General features: G+C 39.3%; 1 pseudogene; it reads left to right on the top strand.

Annotated features, from left to right (window-relative positions):
* Positions 1-1,052: 1,052 nt before the first annotated feature.
* LOC100344753 (protein MIX23 pseudogene) lies at positions 1,053-18,252 on the top strand (annotated as a pseudogene).
* Positions 18,253-19,150: the final 898 nt, after the last annotated feature.

Raw genomic sequence — 19,150 nt, 5'->3', positions numbered from 1 at the left:
TTCTTCTTTACCTTTCCTGATAAAAAGGCTATAATTTTTATAAAATCAGTTTCATTATATGTATCTGTTGAAAAAAATGGATGACCAGAGTAAAGAGTCATTATTTTTTCATTAAATTGAAAATATGATATGGAAAAAAAAAACAAGAATAGCAAATGTAAATGTTTTAGATATATTAGGTATGGGCTTTGTGTGAGAAATGGTAATACTTGTAGTAAATCATTATCATTAAAATATTTTAAATCATTTTATTTATTTGGAAGGCACAGAAAGAAAGAAGAGTGAGGGAAGGAGAGTGAGAGAGAGAGAGAGCCAGAGAAAGATGGATATAGAAAGATATTCTTCATCTGTTGATTCATTCCCCCAAATAACCTCAATTGCTGAGGTTGGAACAGGTTGAAGCCAGAAGCTGGGAAATCAATATGGGTCTATCACATGGGTAGACGGGACCCAAGTATTCGAATCATTACATTCTGCCTCCCAGGGTATGCTAGAGGAAGCAGGCCTCATCAGTGGAGCCAGAAATTAAACCCAGACACTCTGTTGTGGGATGCAGGCACTTAATCACTTCACCAAATACACACTCTAGTTATTATCATTTTTAATAAAAATATTGCATTCTTCTTTCTAAAGTGCCTTAAAATGACTGGTTTTACCTATAAAAGTAGAATAAGCTATCAGTGCCTTGGAAGCAGAGCTACATTGTAGTTCTTTGTACTCCTGTGTCTAATACAGTGTCTAACTCATAGTTTAAAAACCCAAGAGGTGGGGTAAATAAAAACTGTATGGTTCATGTGAAGTATTCACTTTAGAAAACAGATTACGATCTTTTGCTTCCCAAATGATGGTTGAATTTTCATAATTTAAAAATCAAGTAGAAGGATTGGATTAAGATGGTGGAGTAGGGAGGGAGTTTACTGCTCTACTTAGGAGAAGATAGTTTAAAAAAAGTGGAGAGCGTGCAGTCTCAGGGAAGCATTAGAGAAAAAACAGCAGAGTAAACTCCATGCAAATTAGACGGACACTATAGGCCTTAACTGAAGAGTGTGGACATGTACAACTCAGGACCCCAGCAGGTGAGAGCCTCCACACAAGCTTTGGAGAGTGAGAAGAGACCAGACTTCAGCAGTCCAAACCACTGGCAATAAAGCTGCAGGAAGAGCCTGGAGGGAATCCCAGCTTGGGGCCTTGTAGGAGTTAGTGTACCTGCCAAATTGGAATAGAAGATAAGGGGTGGGGAGGGCATGTTTCTCTCTCCCTGATCACCCTGCAATAGCATCCTATAACAACCCGAAAGAGAGCAGGCACCACGTTCGACATACATAACAGCTACACCAGCTTATGTCCACACCCAGCAACCAGCCCAACAGAGACTCCTGAGTCTGGTGGTGAGACCTGACAGAGGGCTGGGTGCTCATGACTGTAAGAGGCATGTATGCCAAGACTGAAAGCACTGAGACTGTGTGGGAGGGCTCAGGGTGTGGCTGGGACTTTGGTCAGTCACTGTGGGAAGCACCACAAGCTCCGGGCTCCCTGATTGCCTGGTGAGGGACATAGCTGTGGAATCTGTTTACAATGAGGACTGCACTGTGGGGAACCGCAGGCTGGCCACCCTTGGGAACTTCCTCACTTTGCTGTTTGCATGGCCTGTTGTAACAACTTGTGCAAAACAAGTTAAGGAAGTGCTGGCTGCTGAGAAAAACAAGTCAAGGAAGTGCTAACCACAGGATGTCCTGAAGACACAAACAACCCCAATGGAGCAAGATGAACTTTCGTCCTGAGGCACTATGTGCCCTTCAACTTGATTGGACTGTGCCTGCATGGACTGCATGTGAACAGACTTGCCATTGGCTGGGAGCATCCTGCTAGGGGAACCTAGGCTATATAATGGGGATAGGATTGTGTAGGAGTGAGGGCTTGGCTTCTTTTCTTTAGCCTTGCATCTGGATGAATAAAGTTCCATGAGAACCGAGTAAGCAGCGATCGTGTCTTTACTACGCTGGACTCTCACGGGCGAGCGTCCGGCACTGCACAGATCCTTTGTGTGGTTCATGTGGCCTTGGATGAATATTATACCAACTGGGGATAGAGCCCAGGCACTAGACTCCTTTGAGGAGAGGAGGTTAGCTGAGTGTACACCAACAGAGCAGAACAAACCTCCCTTCTAACTGAAGAAAAAAAAAAAAGATTTACCACGCCCAACTTCGGTGTCACTTTGGACACTCTCTTCACTCTGGAACAATTAACAGAGCTCCCTGGCCAAACCCACCACATGTATCTAGGTATTTACTGAAAAAATAGACACTCCACTAATCCACATAGTCCAAAGATAAAAGCCACCACAGAAAAAAAAAAAAAAAGAAACCAACCAATGAGTATCCCCACAAATTCAGAATAATAAATGCACCAATTCAAAAAAACAAGAATAAGGAAGACAAAATGACACCCCATAAGAACACAACACTTCAATACTGGATTTTGAAGATGAAGAGATTGAAGAAATGACAAAAAGGAATTCAAAAAATTGATCGTAGGATTACTTAGAAGTAATCAGAAGCAAATGCATGAACTAATGAAATCTTGACATGACATGAAAGAAAATTGCTCCCACAAAATTGAGATCTTAAAAAGAAATCAAAATGAAATTTTGAAAATGAAGAATTGAGTAGATCAAATAAAATTCAGTGGAAAGTCTCAGCAACACAATCTGTGAAACAAGCAGAAAAGAGAATATCCAACTTAGAAGACAAATTGTAGGAAATTATACAGTCAGACCAAAAACTAGAAAGAGAAATTAGAAAACTAATAAACACTATTGGGAATCTATAGGACATAATCAAATGGCCTAACATACAGGTCTTAGATATTCCTGAGGGAGTGGAAAAAGAGAAAGGATTAGAAGGCCTTTTTATTGAAATAATAACAAGAAAATTTCCATAATTTGGAGAAAGAAAAAGACATCCAAGTACAAGAAGACATAGAACTTCTAAGAGACATGACCAGAAAAGATCATCACTACAACACATGGTAACTAAACTCTCCACACTAAAACAGGAAGAAAATATTCTAAAATGTGCATGAGAAACACTAGCTAATTTTCAGAGGCTTTCCAATTAGACTTACAGTGGACTTCTCATCAGAAACCCTACAGGCTAGGAGAGAATGGCGAGATATATTCCAAGTCTTAAGAGGAAAAAATTGTCAACACAAAATACTGTATTCTGCAAGGCTCTCAGTTATGAATGAAGGTGAAATAAAGACCTTCCATTAAAACAGAAAGTAAGGAGCCAGTACTGTGGTGCAACAGGTTAACGCCTTGGCCTAAAGCGCCAGCATCCCATTTGGGCACCAGTTTGAAACCCGGCTGCTCCACTTCCAATCCAGCTCTCTGCTATAGTCTGGGAAAGCAGTAGAAGATGGCCCAAGTCCTTGGGCCCCTGCACCCATGTGGGAGACCTGGAAGAAGCTCCTGGCTCCTGGCTTTGGATCGGATCAGCTACAACCATTGTGGCCAATTGGAGAGTGAACCATCAGATGGAAGATCTCTCTCAGCCTCTCCTCTCTCTGTGTAACTCTGACTTTCAAATAAATAAATAAACCTTAAAAAAAAAAAAAACAGAAAGTAAAAGGATTTGTCACGACCCATCCAGCCTTGTAAAACATGCTTAAGGATGTGCTGCACACAGAAACACAGAAACATGGTCATCCCTACAAAAGAATTTAAAGGCAGAAAATTTCCCAGTTAAAGTACAAAGGAAATCCAAAGTAAACAATAAGAATATTCATGGGAAAATGGTAGGGCAAAGTTATCAATAATCACCTTGAATGTAAATGGCGTCAACTATCCAGTTAAAAGGCACAAACTAGCTGAATGAATTACAAAGAAAATTCATCTATTTTTTGCCTACAAGAAACACAACTCATCAACAAAGATGCACACAGATTGAAAGTGAAAGTATGGAGAAAGATATTCCAGGGCCAGCACCACAGCTCACTTGGCTAATCCTCCCGCTGTGGCGCCAGCACCTTGGGTTCTAGTACTGGTTGGGGCATCGGATTCTGTCCCGGATTCTCCTCTTCCAGTTCAGCTCTCTGCTGTGGCCAGAGAGGGCAGTGGAGGATGGCCCAAGTGCTTGGGCCCTGCACCCGCATAGGAGACCAGGAGGAAGATCCTGGCTCCTGGCTTTGGATCAGCACAGTGCACTGGCTGCAGTGCTCTGGCTGTAGCAGCCATTTGAGGGGTGAACAAATGGAAAAAGGAAGAACTTTCTCTCTCTCTCTCTCTCTCTCTCTCTCTCTCTCACTGTCTAAGTCTGCATGTAAAAAAAAAAAAAGAAAAGAAAAGAAAGAAAAAGCAAAATATATTCCATGCTGAAAGAAACCTAACAAGAGCTGATGTAGCCATCCTAATTAAGACAAAATAGACTTTAGCACAAAAGCAGTACAAAGAGAAAAAAAAGAATTACATAATTACAGGATCAATTCAATAGGAAGAAATAACTATTATAAATGTATTTGCATCTAATTACAGGACACGTGGCTATTTAAAAGAAATGTTAAGGATTCTAAAGGGGGACATAAACTAGTATAATAGTAATGGAAGACTTCAATACCCCACTTTCAGCAACGGATAGATCAATCAGACAGAAAGTCAGCAAGGAAACAACTGGGTTAACTGACACTATAGAGCAAATGGACCTAGCAGATATCTGCAGAACATTTCATGCTACAGCTGCAGAATACACATTCTTTTCACCAGTACCTGAAGCTTTCTCTAGGATTGATCACATGCTAGGCCGTAAAGCAAGTCTCAGTAAATTCAAAAACATGGAAATAATACAATTCATCATCTTAGACCACAATGGAATGAAGCTGGAGATCAGTAACTTAGAAATCTCTAGATCATATGCAAACACATGGAGATTGAAAAAATGTTCCTCAATAAACAATGGGACATTGAAGAAATCAAAGAGAAATCAAAAAATTTCTGAAAACAAATGAAAATACAACATATCAAAACTTATGGGATACAGCAAAACTAGTGTTAAGAGGAAAATTTGTAGCAATTGGTGCCTACATCAAGAAATTGGAAGAAAGACACCAAATAAATGAGCTATCAGTGCATCTCAAGGACAACAAGAAACAACAGCAAACCAAACCCAATACTAGTAGGAGGAAAGAAATGATTAAAATTAGAGAAGAAATCCAAAAAAATTGAAACAAAAAATACATAATTTCAGCAGAATGAAGAGCTAGTTTTTTTTAAAAAATAAAGAAAATTGAAATACCATTGGCCTAACCAAAAAAAAGGAGAGGACCCAAATTAAAAAATTATAGATGAAAAAGGAAATGTAACAACAGATACCAGAGAAATAAATAGAATCATTATAAACTACTACAAAAAGCTGTATGCCAACAAATTAGGAAACCTAGAAGAAATGGATACATTCCTGGACATATACAACCTACAATATTGATCAATGAAGATGTAGAAAACCTAAAGAGACCCATAACATAGGTGGAAATTGAGTCAGTAAAAAAGATCCTCCCAAAAAAGAAAAGCCCAGGACCAGATGGATTCATTGCTGAATTCTACCAGACATTTAAAGAAGAACTAACTCCATTTTGGTAAAGCTATTCAAGACAATTGACAGGGAGGGAATCCTCCTAGATTTTTTTTCTATGAAGCCAGCATCATCTTAATACCTAAACTTGAAAAAGATGCAACAGAAAAAGAGAACACTCAGAACAATTTCCCTGATGAGCATAGATGCAAAAATCCTCAACAAAATTCTAGCCAATTGAATCCAACAACACACCAGAAAGATCCTCTACCCAGAACAAGTGGAATTTATCCCTGGAATGCAGGGATGGTTCAACATTCGCAAACCAATCAATGTGATACACCACATTAACAAACTGCAAAAGAAAAACCATATGGTTATCTCAATAGATGCATAGAAAGCATTTGACAAAATACAACACCCTTTTATGATAAAAAAAAAACTCTAAGCAAATTGGGTATAGAAGGAAAATTCCAGGGCTGGCGCTATAGTGTAGCAGGTAAAGCTGCTGCCTGCAGTGTCAGCATCCCATATGGGCACTGGTTCGAGTCCTGACTGCTCCACTTCCAATCCAGCTATCTGCTATGGCCTGGGAAAGCAGTAGAAGATGGCACAAATCCTTGGGCTCTTGCACCCACATGGGAGACCTGAAAGAAGCTCCTGGCTCCTGCCTTTGGATCAGTGAAACTCTGGCCATTGTGGCCAACTGGGGAGTAAACCAGCAGATGGAAGACCTCTCTCTCTCTGCCTCTCCTTTTCTCAGTGTGTAACTCTGACTTTCAGATACATTAATATTTAAAAAAAGAAGGAACATTCCTCAACACAATCAAGGCAATTTATGAGAAACCCACGGCCAGCATAATATTGAATGGGGAAAAGATGGAAGCATTCTCATTGAGATTTAGTAAGGATGCACTGTCACAATTGCTATTCAATATAGTTCTCAAACTTTTAACTAGAGCTATTATGCAAGTAAAATAACCAAAGGGTAAAATTGGGAAGGAGGAAGTCAAAATATCCATATTTGCAGATGACATGATTCTATATAGAGAGAGGATCCAAAATACTCCACTAAGAGACTATTGGAATTCTTATAAGAATTTGGTAAAGTAGCAGGATATAAAATCAATACACAAAAATCAATAGCTTTCATATACACAGACTATGCCATGGCTGAGAAAGAACTTCTAAGATCAATCCCATTCACAATAGCTACAAAAAAATCAAATACCTTGGAATAAATTTAAACAAGAATGTCAAAGATCTCTATAATTTGAATTACAAAACATCAAAAAAAGAAGATACAAAAAAAATGAGAAAAATCTTCCATGTTTATGCGTTAGAAGAATCAGTATCATCAAAATTTCCATACTTCCAATAGCAATTTACAGATTTAATGCTATACCAATCAAAATTTCAAGAATATTCTTCTCAGATATAGAAAAAAATGATGCTGAAATTCCTGTGGAAACAAAGGAAACCCAGAATAGCTAAAGCAATCTTAGACAAGAAAAATGAAGCCAAGGCATCACAATACCAGATTTCAAGACATACCATAGGGCAGTTATAATCAAAACAGCCTGGTACTGCTCCAAAAACAGATAGGTAGACAAGTGGAACAGAACAGAAATACTAGAACTCAGTCCAACCATTTAAAACCAATTTAAATTTGACAAAGGAGTCAAAACCAATCTCTGGAACAAGGAGTCACTTCAACAAATGGTACTGGGAAAACTGATTTCTACTTGCAGAAGTACGAAGCAAGACCCCTACCTTACACCTTACACAAAAATCCATTCAAAATGGATTAAAGACATTCTATGAAGCAATATCATCAAATTATTAGAGAGCACTGGAGAAACCCTGAAAGACCCTGGCATAGGCAGAGACTTCTTAGAAAAGACACCAGAGGCACAAGCAATCATACTCAAAATTAACAATTGGGATTACATCAAATTGAGAAGTTTCTGTCCTGCAAAAGAAACACTCAGGAAAGTGAAGAGGCAACCAACAGAATGGGAGAAATTATTTGCAAACTATACAACTGATAAAGGATTAATAATCAGAATATATAAAGAGATTAAGAAACTCCACAACAACCCAGTTAGTTAAGAAATGGTCAAAGGACTTAAACAAACATTTTCCAAATAAGGAAATCCAAATGGCCAACAGACACATGAAAAAATGCTCAGGATCACTAGCCATCAGAAAAATGCAAATCTAAGCCATAATGAGGTTTCACCTCACCCTGGTTAGAATGGTTTTCATACAGAAATCAACAAACAACAAATGCTAGGGATGATGTGGGGAAGAAGTTACCCTAATCCAATATTGCTGGGAATGTAAAGTGGTACAGCCACTGCAGAAATCATTATGGAGATACCTCAGAAATCTGAATATGGACCTACAGTATGACCCAGCCTTCCCACTCCTGGGAAGTTGTCCAAGAGCAATGAAATCAGCATATGAAAGAGTTATCTGCACCCCATGTTTATTGCAGTTCAATGCACAATAGCTAAGACATGGAATCAACCTAAATGCCCATCAACTGAAGACAAGATTAAGAAATTATGTGATATTGACATCATGCAATACTACACAGTGGTAAATTCAGTCATTTGCAACAAAATGGATGAATCTGGAAAACATACTTAGTGAAATAAGCCAGTCCCAAAGGGACAAATACCATATGTTCTCCCTGACCTGTGATAACTAATAGAGCACCTAAAAGGCAATATGTAATATGTAGAAGTGCAATTGACATTTTAAGAAGCAGTGACTTGAACAGCCCTTGTTTTGACTGTTGCTGAACAGGGTTTTTTTTTCTAATACTATTTGTTGAACTCTTTACATTGTATAGAGTTAATCATATATGTATAAAGTCTATTGAAAATAGATCTCAGTAAAAAATAAGAATGGGAATAAGAGAGGGAGGAGGAGGAAGAAGGATGGGAGTATGGTTGGGAGGGAAGGCACAGTGGGAAGAATCACCATGTTCCTAAAGCTGTAATTATGAAGTATATGAAGTTTGCAAAAAAAATGAAGTATAACTAGGGGAGACCATTGTTTAAAAGTAAAATGGTGGTATTCTCATATTCTTAAGGTGATGAATATATTATTCTCATTGCTTTTATATTTGAAATTTATAGTATATGGTAAGGAATCAGTAAATATTGAGTTAAATAAATGAAAACTGAATTCCAAGGTATTAAAATGTTACTAATATAAAATATAATTCTAATATTTCTTAGCTAATGAACTGTATATCAAAAATTCAAACTAGTTGCTGGCATTGTGGTGCAGCAGGTTAAGCTACCATGATGCCAACATCTCACATGAGCTCCAGCTGGAGTCCCAGCTCCTCCACTTCCAATCCAACTCCTTGCTAATGTACATGGGAAAGCAGTAGAAGTTGGCCAAGTAGTTGGTCCACTACCATCTACAAGGTAGACACAGATGGGATTCCAAACTTATAGCTTCAGGTTGTCCCAGCGCTTTTCATTGCAGTCATGTAGGGAGTGAACCAGTGTATGGAAGCTCTCTCCCTGTCTCTGTCTTTGGATAATTCTGCTTTTTAAGTAATTAAAATAAAATAAATCTTTTTTAAACCTTTTTTTATTTTTATTTTTTGCAGGCAGAGTGGACAGTGAGAGAGAGAGACAGAGAGAAAGCTCTTCCTTTGCTGTTGGTTCACCCTCCAATGGCCACCGCGGCCAGTGCACTGCGGCTGGAGCACCACGCTGATCCAATGGCAGGAGCCAGGTACTTATCCTGGTCTCCCATGGGGTGCAGGGCCCAAGCACTTGGGCCATCCTCCACTGCACACCCTGGCCACAGCAGAGAGCTGGCCCGGAAGAGGGGCAACTGGGACAGAATCCGGAGCCCCCACCGGGACTAGAACCCGGTGTGTCAGCGCCTCAAGGCGGAGGATTAGCCTATTGAGCCGTGGTGCCAGCCAAAATAAAATAAATCTTTAAAAAAATTCAGACTGTGGCTGGCACCATGGCTCAATAGGCTAATCCTCCACCTGCAGTGCCGGCACACTGGGTTTTAGTCCCGGGCGGGGCGCCGGATTCTGTCCTGGTTGCTCCTCTTCCTGTCCAGCTCTCTGTTCTGGCCAGGGAGTGCAGTGGAGGATGGCCCAAGTCCTTGGGCCCTGCACCCCATGGGAGACCAGGAGAAGCACCTGGCTCCTGACTTCGGATCAGCACAGCGCGCCTGCCACAGCGGCCACTGGGGGGTGAACCAACAGAAAAGGAAGACCTTTCTCTCTGTCTCTCTCTCTCACTGTCCACTCTGCCTGTCAAAAAAAAAAAAAAAAAAAAAAATTCAGACTGTGAGCGGACTTGAAAAAATTCAAGGAGAAATGGATTTGAAGATAAAAATTGAAAACATAAACTTTCTTTTTCAACATATGCTTCATCAAGTTCAAGATGATTTTTAAATTGATGATTCCAGCCATCTAGTCTATCCCTGAAGAACTGAGGATCTTTGGAATTTAACCATGTCAGTGCAGTCTTTTTACATTATTAACTGGAGAAAAATCATTATCTTCAAAAGATTTTTTAACATTACAAATCAAAAAATAAGTCAGAAGAACCAAATCAGGGCTGTAAGATAGATACCTAAGGATTTTCAACTGAAACTATTGCAAAGTTGCTCTTATTTAATGACAGTAATGAACAGGAACACTGTTGTGACAGAGAAGGAGTCTCTGGTGAAAATTTTCTGAGCATTTTCCTGCTAAAGCTTTGCTTTCTCAGAAGAATCTCATAATAAGTAGATGTTACGGTTTTGGGCTCTCCAGAGCAACCAGCAAACTGCCTTTTTGCATCCCTCAGAATTGTTGCCACGACTTTTGCTTGACCAGGTCACTTCTTTTGACTAAACCACTCCCCCCTCATGATAGCCCTTGCTTTAAAGGATTGTGCTTTGTCTCCAGGATTCTAATACCAAAGGATTGTGAAGAATTTTTCGAAAAAATGCTGAGAATTCCACTTTATTAAAATGTCCACTGAAAACTCTGCTCCTGTACTGCAGCTTATATGGCAGCAACAGTGTTGATGCTAACCAGGGAAAAAAATTTGCTTTATTTTAATTTTCAGTCAGAATTGTAAAAGCTGAACCAATTGGAATGTCTGTGGTATTGGCTTTTGTCTCTGCTGTTAATCTCTGGTCCTTTGCAGTTTTGCAGGGATGGGTGACATCCTGCTTGTGCCATATAAAGGTCTGCAAAATCTTTTGGTTTGGCCCTGCCAATGCAACCGAAGGTGGGACTTGAAGTTCCAGAAATCTATTGCAGGCTGATTTTTAAGTTGATAATTTTGTATGGCCCATGAATGATGTTATAAATACCCAAATGATCCTTGGCAGAAAAAAGATTCCCCTCTCTTGAATTAGTGAATGGATACAATTAGTTTTTTTGCTTAAAAAAAAGGTGGTCTGCTGCTGTAGGCTTTATCTTCTATATCCTCTTGTCCTTCCTGGAATGAAGTATCCTGTTGTGAATTACTGATGCCTTTGAGATATTCTCTTCACAAACTTTTCAGAATGAATCAATGATTTTACCATTCTTCCACTCAAGTTTTACCATAAATTTATTATTTTGTTCTTGTTTTAAATCTAGACAAATTTATGTTGCTCTGATAAGGGATCTTTTCAAACTGATGTCTTATCCTTCTTAGTAACTTAAACTACATCTGTTCAAATATATTATGGCATGTTGATATGAATTTATTTTGATGCAAAAATGTTTGAAGCCTATACCGTTCTCTTAATACGGATCTTCTGTGTATTTTCTGAAGACCCCTTGTAATTGCAATGTGGCCAGTGTTTGCCTACTTCACTTTCAAATATAGTATTACTTATTATTTCCTACTTATATCATGAAATTTTATTACATATATGTTAGTATGTTTGGATGTGTTATTTTGTTCACTCCTGAGAGCTATTTATCAGCTTTTGAGGTCCTGAGTATTTTGCAGTTACTCAGGTTGACAGGAAATTTGCTCAAAGGGCTGTTCAGTGGACCTCCATCCAAGACTCATTTTAGAAAACAGTTCCCCAGAGCTCATTGCTTTCGCTTCACCCATTAGGTGATGAGACCACTGGTTATGAATATGAAGATAAATTGCTTGGAATATAGTATATTGTACAATTGCCTTTTATCCCAGATTTCACTTTTTTGACATCTCAATCTTACATTTATATTCATGAAGGTTTCATAAAATAATGACAACAAGAATAATCTATAATTGTAATGCATTTGATATTTTTCTACTCATTTACATACCCCATTACAAAACTACATTGAAAATAAAGTAATAGGCAGATGGATTCATGCCCTCAGTAGATAATGTCCAGCTAGAGAAATCATACTAGATATTTTTGAGTACAGAAGAATTTATTTTACAGATTGTTACAGTGGTCCCAACTGAGCTTGAAGAGGAAAGGAGATAGTGTTTTCTGTCCTCTGCTGATGCCTACAATTCACACAGTCACAACTAAGCTTTTGGTAAATCCAGAGCTCCATTTCCCTCCATACTTTGGATTTGGAGATAGGTATTTTTGATAGCTCACCACAAGTGCACTCTATTTTACATGAGTTGGTACATATAAACTTTAATAAAAATACTTCCATAGTATCAGCTGGCACAATATTAATTTGGATCCACTAGAATTTGAAGTTCTAAAGGAAGATCCCTATCTTTATTCACTGTTGAAATAAATTGTGATATTCATGTTATATAACTTCAAAAAGGGTTTATGAAATAGGGAAAAACTAAACTACTAGGAGCTTTGTCACTCAGTCTTAGAAAGATGACTGATACAGTTTTCATCTGCTTTGAAAAATCTTAGGTAGAAGTTGGTAAGGTTGATTGAGCTGGGAAATGTCTACTTGTATGTACTTAAAAGTATAATATCATACTAAGCCTACTATAGTGTTGTGTGAATTTGTACCTTTTACATTAAATATTTGAATATGTAAGTATAATCATTTTTAAATTACAAGTTTCAGAAAATTTATTGATATTTGAGGAATGAAAAATTTTAAAGTGTTTAAAGTATACAGAGAAGAATTCAATAATACAATAATAGCACAGAGCTAGAGAATGATATGATGAACATCCTTGTGACCACCACCTAATTAGAAGAGTCCATGGCTGCCCACTCCCTCTGTCCCTGAGGCTCCAGGGGCTTCAGGGCTTGTTGGACCATGGCTGCCACCTCCCTTGCTTTGCAGCTGTCTCTCACGGCTATGACCTTCTCCTCTTCAGCAGCCCAAGGACTGACCTTCAGTGTGTGGTGGGTTTGGGGCCCAGTCATTGTTGTGACCATTTGTGCCAGCCCAGGAGAGCCCCTTGGCCTGTGACCGCCAGGTGCCAGCCCTCTGGCTTCCAGCCCTGGCTTTCCCTGAATTCCGCTTGTTAGGTTCTTGGTGTTCCAAAAGTGCTGGTGGCTGTGAAGACTCTGGACAGGAAGAAGCAGCCCCAGTTCTTTAGATGTAAAGGGTAAAGGGAACCGCTGTCTGAGGTAGGTGACACCCATGGCCTATCTGTGACACGGTAGGGTCTTACCATCCAGCACCAAATGCAGGACAGCAGGCACCAGGAAGAGGCCAAAGGGTAAACGAGAGGGCCCCAGGCTCAGTAGATGCTTTTGCTTCCAGGGTCTGTGTGTGGTTCCTGGACCAGAGGAGCCACATGCTGGGTTTGGGAGGGTCTGTGAGAAAGCTCGGAGGCCCCGCTGTGTCCTTGTTTTACCACCATCTGAGTAGAACCGCTCTGCAGGAATTTGGTGCACAGTTAAAATGTCTTTTAGGCTGCTGCAAACCACATCAGGAGTGTCTGCTTTGAGTCCCTGCTGCACTTCTTGATTCCAGCTTCCTGCTAATGTGTACCTGGGAGGCAGCAGGCGGTATCTCAAGTACCTGGATCTCTGCCACCCGTGTGGGAGACCTGGATTGAGTTACAGGCTTCCAGCTTTAGCCTGGCTCAGTCCTGGCTATAAGGGTATTTGGGGAGTTAAGCAGCATATGGGCACTCTCTTGCTGTCTCTCAAAAAAGAAAAAAAATGTTAAAATACTCTTTGTGCCAGTAGCTTGTCTCTACTGCCTCTTGCATCCCAGCTGTCTCTCACCCGTTCTGACACTGCAGTTCCTACAGCAGGTCCATCCGCATACCTGGTAGTCCCCTCCCTGATTTAAAACTCTTGCAGGCTATCAAATGAGGCTTCATGCTTGACTCTTTAGCTGTTCCTCACTTGTTTCTGCCACCTTCAACAACAAACGGCAGTGCACTGACTACTCCTTGAACTAGGCTGGCCCCTCACTATGATCCCCCTGTTGTTCCCTCTTCCACCCAACTCTGCCAAGTTAGCATGCTATTTTTGATGTTATAGCACCCTATCAAGGTTCTCAACAGCTGCTCCCAGCAAGTATTATAATTTCTATTCACCTATTAAATTGCTTTAATAGCACTGGGCTTTGCATGCTTCAGATGAGTGACTTTGGTATCAGTGCTGTACTCTGTGAGTTCCAGGAGGGCCTTGTGTCTTCTCATTTATCTTCATGTACTTGGTGCATTTTTCCCAGTGTCTAGACCATAGTAAACATTTTTTATAAAGCTTTTATTTAATAAATATAAATTTAATAGGTACAGCTTTTGGAACATAGCTGTTCTTCCCCCATACCTGCCCTCCCACCCCCACTCCTGTCCCACCTCCTACACTCCCATTTTGCATTAAGATTTATTTTCAATTATTTTTATATACAGATGATCAACTCTATACTGAGTAAAGATTTCAACAGTTTTCACCCACACAGACACACAAAATATAAAGTACTGTTTGAAGACAAGTTTTACTGTTAATTCTCATAGTACAACTCATTAAGGACACAGATCCTACATGTGGAGCAAGTGCACAGTGACTCCTGTTGTTGATTTAAGAATTGACACTCTTATTTATGACATCAGTGATCACCTGAGGCTTTTGTTATGAGCTCTCAAGACAATGGAAGCCTTTTGAGTCCACAAACTCTGTCAGTATTTAGACAGGGCCATAATCAAAGTGGGAGTTCTCTTCTCCGTTAAGAGAAAAGTACATCTTTCTTGGATGGCCCCTTCTTTCCACTGGGATCTCACTCACAGAGATCCTTCGTGTGGATCACTTTTTGCCACAGGTAAACACTTATCAATTGGCCAAATATCATCAAACATCCAATCATGTGTTAGGTGTAGTTGTGGGCTGTTCTGGGGAAAACACAATAAGCAAAACTAAATGCTAGTAATAAATACTTGCTAGTACCCACCCAAGTTAAAATGAAAAGTTTTAAGTTTACAGTGTGTTTTAAGTGTTATGTAGAAAAACAACGGGAAGGGATGAAAGGAGGTTGGAGGAGGAGATAGTGTTACATTTTCAGTAGGGAGGCCCAGGACAAACTCCAGTTAGAAGCTAAAATCTTAAAGAAAAAGATGAAGAAAGTGAGCAAGTGTGATTCATGGAGATACAGGAAAAGCCCTGCAGTCAGAGGAGTAGTAAATGCAAAAGCCTTGGGGAGACCAGGATGGCAGGAACTGAGGAGGGAACAGGGCCAAAAGGACAGAGTTCTTTGTCACTCTGGAACATGGTGGCAGGTTTTGCCCCAGTGAGTAACATAAACTGACTTAATTTTATCAGGATTCCCCTGCTGCCGTGTGAGCAAAGAGGACAGGGTGAACGCAGACAGATCTCTCTGGTGGAAGCTAGTGCAGGAACCAGAGTAATCAGGATAGAGGCCTGGGCTGAGTGAGAGCAGAGGAGAGCTGATGAGAGTTGGGTTCTGGATGTATTTTGGAAAAATCAGCAGGTTCTGTTGGTGCTTTGGATACATACCACAGAGGAAAGAGGCATCAAGTGTGACGATGCTGAGTTTTGGGCAATTTCTCGTTCATTAGTTCTGTCAGAGAGATGTTCCATTTCTTATTGGTACTATTGCAGGCCACCACACTCCTGCCTCTGCCACTGCTGGCCCCCGACCAGCTCTTCCATCTTCGGGGGTCTTTCTGGGCCTTCTGTTAACTCCTCACAGCTCTTCTCCAAGCCGTTTCCTGTTCCTTCTGCTGTGTGGCCTGATCTGCTCTCCCATGCACGTTTCTCATCATCATGCCACGTGTGGCATACCTTTGTGGGGACAGGGCTACTAGTGGGGAACAAGGCAGCTGCAGGTGGAGCTGATGCTCTCGTGGTGCTGTCTTCTAGTGCAACAGATGTTGCTTAAACTCATCAGGGATGTGATGTTAGGCGACTTAGATTCTCTGTGCTTCAGTTGCCACCATTTACAAATAGGGATAAGAATTTATAGCATCACAGTAGCAACAACTGAATGGTTGGTGTGTAAAGCATGTAGAGCTGGTAAAGAACAGCACATGGCTACAGAGGGAGTGCTGTACCCATTTGTTAAATAAATAAACACAGAATTTGGAAAAAAAATTAAACATGAAAAAGCAAAATAACTCATTTTAATATACAATTATATGCCCTGTTTTTGTGAAAACCTCACAAATTTTAATTGACTGTTTTTAGTTAACTCTCTCTATAGAAATTTAAAAATGCTGCTTCTGAGTGGGTGTTCAGCCTAGTGGTTAGGACACCAACTAGGATGCCCACATCCCATACTGGAGCAGCTAGGTTCAGGTTTCTGGCTCAGCTCGTGATTCTAGCTTCCTACTAACATGCTCCCTGGGTAGCTACAGGTAATGGCTCAAGTGGTTGCTTCCCTGTCACCCACCTATGAAACCTAGACTGAGTTCCAGGCTCCTGATTTTGACCTAGGCTGGCTCCAGCTGTTGGGTATTTCAAAAGTGAAATCAGTACATGTAAACTGTCTATCTGTCTGTCACTCTCTGTCTTTATATCTGCCTGTCAAATAAATAAAACAATTTTAAAAGGTCCTATTTATGAATGGAATATTCTAGGAAAGATGACACTATATTTTTAATGCCCTTGGGTACATCAAATATTGTTATGGCAGTTTCGTTGGCTCAGTTTTTATATTAAAAGTAGTTTGTCATCCTATTTTTGAAAAAATTATCTTTTTAGATTATTTTAGTGTATAGTAAATGGCACATGAAAAAATCCACAAAAATGACTACACAACAAATGAGTACTTGTGCAGATAATATTCATACAGAAATATCAATTATGTTTTTGAGCATGTCACATTATTGGGTATGTTTATGTTTCACAGAAGAGTTTAGTTGGAATAAAATTATGGATGTATTATTTAAATGAGGTAGAGGATTATATGGTTCTTTATGCAGAAAATATATCTCATTTCTCTTACTTTATTATCTCATTTGGTTTTAGATGAAGGTTGTCAGATTGTGTAATGCAAAAACCAGTTCTCATTTTCACCAAGACTGCACAGATTTAATACATGTGCTTCAAGCTTCAATTTCCTTCTGAGTAATAAGCTGCTATGTGTCTTGCTTTTTGGTTTGTCACATGTGAGCTAGGGCGTTGTGAAACTTATAATTATGCTCTGCTCATTTCCTTAGAGAAATATTAATTTAAATAATTGTAGCTTATCATGATTATTAAATGTTGTAATTTTCTACTATTTCTAATATACATTTTAGAGAATATCCGGAGTTCTTAGAATTATTAAAAGTAGTACCCAAAGATACTTTCATAAAAGTGTTTTTCATAAATTTGAAGATTCTTTATTTGTAATTAAGAAATAAATAGCATAATGAAATAAATTTGTAGGCTAGATCCACAAGGTGTTTTTCTTCTAATAAAATCATTTCAAATTTTTTCAGTAACCATATTCTGGATCTTGGCAATGCCAACACTCCATATACAAGCACTGTTTCAAGTCCTAGCTTCTCTGTTTCTCATTCACTTCCTGTTAATGTTCTGGGAAAGCAGCAGAATACGGCCCAAGTACTTGGAACCCTGCCACCTATGTGAGAAACTAAATGGAATTCTTGGCTCCTGTCTTCATGCTGGCCAACTTCAGGCTATTGCAGATTGTGGGGTGGGGTGGGGGAGATGAATCAGAGAGGTGAAAGATCTCTTTCTCTCCCTGTCTCTCCCTCTCTTTGTCGCTTTGCCTTTTAAGTGAAATCCTTTTAAAAAAGAACTATGGATGCCACATATAATCAATTAGAAGTCTGTTCTCATGCAACTTTGTCTTGTGGGAATAAAACTAGCAGGAGGGTTTCAAATAATTTTGAAAAGTAGAACATTGATTTTTAATTTAATACCACTTTAATTTAATACCAGTGGCCATTGGCTGTGTGAATTGTGAGGAATTTACCAAGTTCCAAGAATTACTTAAGGTGGTGAGGACAATGATGACAGAATAGTTCATGAATTTAGCACTATAGTTCCAACAGCTTCCTTTGTAGGGAAAATTGATGCCAGCCAAACCTGTAAACAACTTTATGAGTCTTTTCTGTCAGTTCATGCCACTGAAGACAGAGTCATATAAAACTGTATAACCCAGACCTCAGAAGTAGTAAAAAACCTTCAAAAACAGAGAAAAGAACCTGGATGATATAACATTACTAAACCAACTTAGAATAGAACAGATAAGAAATTAATGCAGTCAGAACTAGATGTTTAGGAAGTGGTAGATAACAGGAACTGGAAGATGTTTAATAAATGCTACAAAATTCAGTTCAATCCTTCAAAGAATGAATAAAGAAAGATGCATTTTAGCTACTGGGTCATCTCATGAGAGCTAAGCATGACCAAGATCAACAGGGCGGGGTTCCTAAGATGATAGCTGAAACAACAGTAATAGACTTTTTGTTGGTTTCAGCTCCATCTAGCCAACACTTCAAGTATAAATAAGTCTGACAATTATGGAGAAATCGAGTATTTTTTACTGATTCTGTAAAAAGAGATGTTTTGTAACTATTACAATAATTTTCTGAATCAGTCTAAAAATACCATGCTAAGATAAAGACTTCAGATTTTTATTTATTGAAAAGGGTGATTTGATTCTCTTTGTTAAAAAAATAAATAAATAAAACCACCATTAACCTAGAAATGCCTGCAGGAAACAAAATGACCACCAGGAAGAATTACCTTGAAATCAAGTCAGTGTGGTAGAATTTTTTGTCTCCTACATAACTAAAGACTAAAAATGCAAAATAAAATGGATATTTTAATTGTAAGAATAAGAACTCATAGGGGCCGGTGATGTTGTACAGTGAGTTAAGCCATATGGACGCCGGTTCGAGTCTTGGCTGCTCTACTTCTGATCCAGCTCTCTGCTATTGCTTGGAAAAACAGACATCCTTGGGCACCTGCATCTGTGTGGGAGACCTGGAAGAAGCTTTTGGCTCCTGGCTTCAGACCAGCTCAGCTCTGGCCATTGCAGCCATTTGGAGAATGAACCAGTGGTTGGAAGACCTTTCTTTCTCTGGCTCTACATCTCTTCTGCAACTCTGTCTTTCAAATAAATAAAATAATCTACTTGAATGATGGGTCTAGCTCAGGAGCAAGTAGGAATTACTGAAGAGTCAAAATGAAGAAAGGACACATAGGTGAAGATGAGAGTTCAGTGTGTATGTAAGGCCCAGGGAAACAAGTCT

This window comes from Oryctolagus cuniculus, chromosome 13 (assembly GCF_051225735.1).
Source record: "Oryctolagus cuniculus isolate XC-2025 breed Fujian yellow rabbit chromosome 13, ASM5122573v1, whole genome shotgun sequence".
NCBI classification, from domain to species: domain Eukaryota; kingdom Metazoa; phylum Chordata; class Mammalia; order Lagomorpha; family Leporidae; genus Oryctolagus; species Oryctolagus cuniculus.
The sequence above is the reverse complement of the archived record's forward strand: the minus strand, read 5'-3'. Positions and strand labels throughout refer to the sequence as shown.